The sequence below is a fragment of the Lepus europaeus genome, chromosome X (assembly GCF_033115175.1).
Source record: "Lepus europaeus isolate LE1 chromosome X, mLepTim1.pri, whole genome shotgun sequence".
NCBI classification, from domain to species: domain Eukaryota; kingdom Metazoa; phylum Chordata; class Mammalia; order Lagomorpha; family Leporidae; genus Lepus; species Lepus europaeus.
The window spans coordinates 42,833,187-42,839,655 of NC_084850.1; the positions used below are offsets into that span (position 1 = coordinate 42,833,187).

Genomic DNA, 6,469 nt, shown 5'->3' on the forward strand with positions numbered 1-6,469 from the left:
CTTTCCCAGGCCATAGCAGAGAGCTGGACAGGAAGTGGAGCAGCCAGGTCTCAAACCGGCACCCATATGGGATGCTGGCACTTCAGGCCCAGGGCGTTAACCCACTGCGCCACAGCGCTGGCCCCCTGGCTTGATTCTTATACTGATTTTTCCCATTCGCTTTGCATAGATGATTTAGTTAACAAAATTCCCATCTTCTTCCACCTGTTCTGCAGGACTGGGAGTTCAGTAAAACGTCCTCTGGGGGCAGACTGCTAAGACTGCAATGTCTCAGAGCTGCAGACCAGGTAAAAGAGCCCCATGTGGAGGTGGAGATCCCTGGAGTACTCTCCTCCCCAATTCTTCCCAAACCACCTGCAAGACAAAATCAGTTCTTCAAGGAGAGGGGCAGCCAGGGATTACATCTGAGTGCTCATTGTTCTTCTCCCATTAGTGTTCCTGGGGCTTTCTGGGCGGTTCCCTTCAATGGATTCCAACAAGTTTTTAATTCTTCCACTTGGGGGCCTCTTCCTTTGTTTCTAGGCGTGAGACTTGCTGTTTGCTATGGATGGCAGCAGCAGGGGGCTGACGGCTTGATGAGGAAGGGTGATCCTTAACTTCCTGTTGCAGATTCCAGCCACTTTCTGGAGCTCAACCTACAAACTTCGGGCAGCTTGCTTTGAAGACATTTTTGCTTCTATTGAGAGAAGTTTCAAAAGGATCCTGCATGTGCAGAGGAGAGAATCGGGTTTGTTCTGCTCCCTTCCTTGTCGAACGTAGATGGAAATTGTACTGAAAACAAGATTGCCACAATATTCGGAGAATTCCTTCAGTAGCAATTCTAGTGTTTCTGCAGTTCCTGAAGGTTTCGTTTTATTCAAGCCATGAACAAATGTACAATTGTTGCCTTCTATCATACATTTAATCTTCTCTATCTGCCAGAGTTTTTAGGGAATCCAGTGTCAGAAGAACAGGGTGGGGTGACCTCTGGGAAAAAAAAGATGACCTCCACACCAAAATTCCTAGGTCTTAGGTGTGCTGTGTTTCCCAATGTCATCTAGATAAAAAAACATGTCCAGGGCCGGTGCTGTGGCTCACTTGGTTAATCCTCCACCTGCTGCACCTGCATCCCATATGGGCGCCGGGTTCTAGTCCTGGTTGCTCCTCTTCCAGTCCAGCTCTTTGCTATGGCCCAGGAAGGCAGTGGAGGATGGCCCAAGTGCTTGGGCCCTGCACCTGCATGGGAGACCAGGAGGAAGCACCTGGCTCCTGCCTTCGGATCCGTGCAGCGCCAGCTGTCCGTAGCGGCCATTTGGGGAGTGAACCAGCAGAAGGAAGACCTTTCTCTCTCTCTCTCTCTCTCTCTCTCTCTCTCACTGTCTATAACTCTACCTGTCAAATAAAAAAAAATGTCCAGGTCACTCCCCAATTTCCCAAAAGCGTTCAGCCCAAGGGTCTGACAGTCCAGTCTGGAAAATACGCAGCTGTTGTGTCTTCAATAAGAGGAGTTCTCCTGACAGGTGCGAGGTTAATGTCATTCTCTGTCAGCTGGAATTCCTTCAACAGTGTTCAGCTGATGCATGATCTATCCAGACTTGCTGCACGACAAGGGGGTCCAAACAGCTTGCTTGAACACTACACTGCACACAGGATTGGTCAGAGGTCTGGTTGGCGAGAGACTTCAGCTTCAGGTTGAAGAAACGTGACCTGAATGGAACTGCAGCCTCCTTGCTCAGTCTTGGAGTAAGTCACACTTTCCAGTGAACCTATACTTTTCTTCTGGCAAAGCTGCACGACAGCCTAGAGCCGAAAGCTGTCAGAGAAGAAAGGATTACTAATAGGTCCAGGCTGAGACAAATACTTGAGAAACTTTTGGTCGCTGATTTGATTTGGAGAGTGTATTAAAACAGCCTGCTGCGCCTTGTTCCTGTCTTTCTTCTTTGCACCTGGTAGAATCTCTTTTTGAGAGAAGCAACTGAGAAATCTGAGAATAGGATGCTGGGCCCAACTTCCTCCCTGGACACTGAGAGGTAATTAAGTCAACAGCCCCAAGTTGCAGAGAGCCCTGGTCAAAAGAGCTCAAAATCCCAAAGATGAAAGTACCTTCTTCTTCTTCTTTTGTTTTTGTTTTTGTTTTTTTTTTTTTTTTTTTTTTTTTTTTTGACTGAACGATTGAAAATGCATAGGAAGAGTCTTGAAATTTTTTTTTCACTTGCTCTGGAAATACTGATCTATGCCCAACAGGGGGCGTAGCGTACAACCTTGTCACGTCTGAGAAACTGAAAGATCTAGGCACTGATGAAGAAACTAGAACGCAATTTGTATTTTTAAATCACTTTGGGAAAAGTTTCTACCGGGACCGAGAACTACCTTCCACAAGAGGAGGCCACACTCTGACCAAAGAGGCAGACCACGGCAGGTTGGTAGACAGTCGAAGATTTATTCGGGGAAACTGACCTACGAGGCAGTTGGGGGGCGGTGTTAAGACGAGGTCCCTCTCCACACCAGCAGCGCACTTGTCTAGGCTTTATACCACGAAAGGGGGAAGGGGATCACTGACGCCATAGTAAACCGTCCGGTTGCTTTCTTCATCTATTTACTCTCTGATTAAAGGGATTCTTTGGGTTCCCTACAAACTTGTCAACATTCTTCAGCAAGTAGGGGGAGGTTCCCAGGTGCAGCAGTTACCTTGGCCCGGATAAGCCTCCTTCAGCCCTTCACTGCGCCTACAGCTATCCTCAGTTCCCCACGCAGGACGCATTTTCACCGTAATCACTTTTCATTTTTATTTTACAATAACTCAAGAACACAATAAACTATGGCCAAGCATGGTTTATTCCAGGAATGCAAGAATGATGACATGCAAGAAAACGGATCATCATAATCTATTCTATCACCAAATTACTAGAGAAAGCCCTATGGTCAGATAAATAATGAAAACCAATTGGGTAAAATTCGGCAGACATTTCTAATAAAAAAAAACTGATGAACTAGGAATGGAAAAAATACCTAACTATAATTTTCTATCCAAAAAATGCAACAGCAAGGAGTAGCAAAACACTAAAATAATTTTGATCAAAAGCAGGGACTATAAAAACATACCTGGAGCCATTATTATTTAATGTTATTTTGGATATTCTATCCCCGTGCAGTTCCACATACCGTTACTAGCACATGTGGCTATCAACATATTGAATTAATTATCATTTACATGTAAATATTAGTTCTGTCTCACAGTCACATTTAAAGTACTCAATAGCACATGTTTCTAGTGGCATTTCCATCAGGAGAGAAATTTCTATTGCATAATGCTGTTCTAGAAAATGGAATAAGACAAGAAAATCCGTATCCATAGTGCAAATGATGAGATTAAATCATCTCTTTTTGCTAATGTGTACTGGATGTATAGAAAACCCAAGAGTCTTTAGTTTTTAAATATCTATAATAAATAATAAAATGTGTTTGGTATTATGGCTATACATTCCTAGAAATGGAAATTACATTTACAATAGCAGAGAAAAGAACCTAGAACTCTGGAATAAATATAACCAGAAAAGCTCAGGAACTATATCTTTTTAAAAAGATTTTATGTATTTATTTGAGAGGTAGAATTATAGACAGTGAAAGGGAGAGACAGAGAGAAAGGTCTTATATCCACTGGTTCACTCCCTAAATGGCCACAACGACCAGAGCTGGGCCAATCCGAAGCCAGGAGCCAGAAGTTTCCTCCCTCCAGGTCTCCCACTTGGGTTCAGGGGCCAAAGGACTTGGGTCATCTTCCACTGCTTTCCTGGGCCATAGCAGAGAGCTGGATCATAAGAGGAGCAGACAGGATTAGAGCTGGCACCCATGTGGGATGCTGGCGCTGCAGGTGGAGGATTAACCCACTATGCCACAGTGCCAGCCCCAGGATCTATATTTAAATCTCATAAATATAAAATAGTCTCTAAGCTCATGAAAAGACACATACAACATTCTTGAATGTGGAGGCTTAATAAAAATGTCAATTCTCCCTAAACTAATATGTGTGTGTGTGTATGGTTATATATATATAATGTAATCCCAATTAGAATCCCAGTAGGGGTTTTCTCTTTTCTTTTTCTTTTTCTTTTCTTTCTTCTCTTCTCCCTCTCTCTCTTTCTCTCTCTCTCTCATTAAATAAAAAGGAGTAACCAACAAAAGTTAGAAAAATAAGAATACTGAAGGAGGATTTGCTTTGCTAGGTATTAGGCAAGGTAATTAAGCCAGTGCAAACAAATCAACATAACATTAATATGACATTAGACAAATAGATCAGTGTAACAGAATAGCAAATCTAGAATGAGATCACAGATATGCAAAAAGTTAATGAGTGATAAAGGTAGTAGTTCATCAGGAAAAGGATAGATTAACAATTGATACTGGCACAATTGGCTATCATTTTATGTTAATATGTGTGCCAGGAGTAGAACAGGAGAGGAGTTGCAGTGGCCAAGAAAGACAAACAAAAAGAAAAGAAAGAAGGGCAAGCACTGTGTAGGCTAAGGCACCGCCTACGGTGCCAGCATCTCATATGGGCACCAGTTCGAGTCCCGGCTGTTCTATTTCCCATCCAATACTCTGCTATGGCCTGGGGTAGCAGTAGAAGATGGCCTAAGTGCTTGGGCCCCTGCACCCACGTGGGAGATCTGGAAGAAGCTCCTGGCTCCTGGCTTCAAATTGGCCCATCTCTGGCTGTTTGGTCATTTGGGAAGTGAACCAGCAGATGAAAGATTCACTCTGCCTCTGCCTGTACCTCTCTGTAACTCTTCTTTTCAAATAAATAAATAAATCTTTTTTAAAATAAAAATTTACATAAAAAAGGAAAGAAAGCCTGCAGTTAACAAAGACATGCATATAATACCAATGCATATAAGCATTTAGAAATGTAATGGGGAGAAAATTTCCCATTTAATATAGCAACATTAAATGTGAGATTACCTAGGAATAAAGTATATGTAAGGACCTAAATGAAAAGAAATTTGAAGATTTTTTTAAAAGATTTTTTTCCGTTTATTTGAAAGTTATAGAGAGAGGGAGAGAGAGAGAGAGTCTTCCATCTGCTGGTTCATTCCCCAGATGGCCGCAATGGGTGCAGGGGTCCAAGCACTTGGCGCATCCTTCACTGCTTTTCCCAGGCAGATTAGCAAGGAGCGGGCTTGGAAATGGAGCAGCCGGGACTCGAACTGGTGCTCATTTGGGAAGCCGGCGTTGCAGGTGATGGCTTTACTTGTTATACTACAACTCCAGCCCTGAGATTTGAAACTTTAATGAGTTTCAAATTTTAATTTTAAGAGAACACTTGAAAGGGGCATTCCATATTGCATGAAAGGAAGGCTCAAATTTTAAAAATACATACTCTTCAGTTATTTGTAATTGTAGTGCAACTCCAGTAAGATTTTTTTATTTGGAATTTGGTAAAATGCTCTGAATTTCATCTATAAGAATAAACAGTCAATTTTTGGAAAGAACAATAAGAGGCACTTGCTCTACTAGGTAGTAAGATGTATCATAGGCCAGCACTGTGGCTCACTAGGCTAATCCTCCGCCTGCGGCGCCGGCACACCGGGTTCTAGTCCCAGTTGGGGTGCTGGATTCTGTCCCGGTTGCTCCTCTTCCAGTCTAGCTCTCTGCTGTGGCCCGAGAGTGCAGTGGAGGATGGCCCAAGTCCTTGGGCCCTGCACCCTCATGGGAGACCAGGAGAAGCACCTGGCTCCTGGCTTCGGATCGGCCCGGTGTGCCGGCCTTAGCGGCCACTTGGGGAATAAACCAGCAGAAGGAAGACCTTTCTCTCTCTCTCTCTCACTGTCTAACTCTGTCTGTCCAAAAAAAAAAAAAAAAAGATGTATCATAGCATTGTGGTGTGCAGGTTAGGCTTCCACCTGCAATGCCAGCATCCCACATGGGTGCTAGTTCAAGACCCAGCTATTCTACTTCCAATCTGGCTCCCTGCTGATATGCCTAGGAAGGCAGCAGAAGATGGCCCAAGTCCATGGGCCCCTGTACCCATACAGGAAACCCAGAAGAAACTCTGGACTCCTGGCTTCCAACTGGGCTCAGCCCTGGCCATTGAGGCCATTTGGGGAGTGAACCATCAGATGGAAGATCTCTCTCTCTCTCTCTCTCTGTGTGTGTGTCTCCTTCTCTCTTTGTAACTCTTTTAAATAAATAAAAAATAAATCTTTTAAAAAATAGATATCTCACAAAACTATCATAAATAAGACAATATGGCAATGGTACAAAAATAGGGAGTGGATACTCAAGACTAAAAGGCTTTCTGGGATACAGGCCTTTCAGTGCTGAAACTGAGACAGCCCTCAGCAGACTGGGATGGCTATTCATCCGAACAGTGGAAAAAATTAGGTAGCCCAGAAACAAACCTTAGTAGATCAGAGAGAATACAACTCAGTAGGAAAAGGAAAGATTTTTATAAGATACTGTGCTCAGAGAAAAGGCAACTATTTGGAAAAAA

At 43.4% G+C, this 6,469-nt stretch overlaps 1 pseudogene; it reads right to left on the minus strand.

Annotated features, from left to right (window-relative positions):
• Positions 1–398: 398 nt before the first annotated feature.
• On the minus strand, positions 399–2,740 carry LOC133752572 (poly(A) RNA polymerase, mitochondrial-like; annotated as a pseudogene).
• Between the last annotated feature and the right edge of the window lie 3,729 nt (positions 2,741–6,469).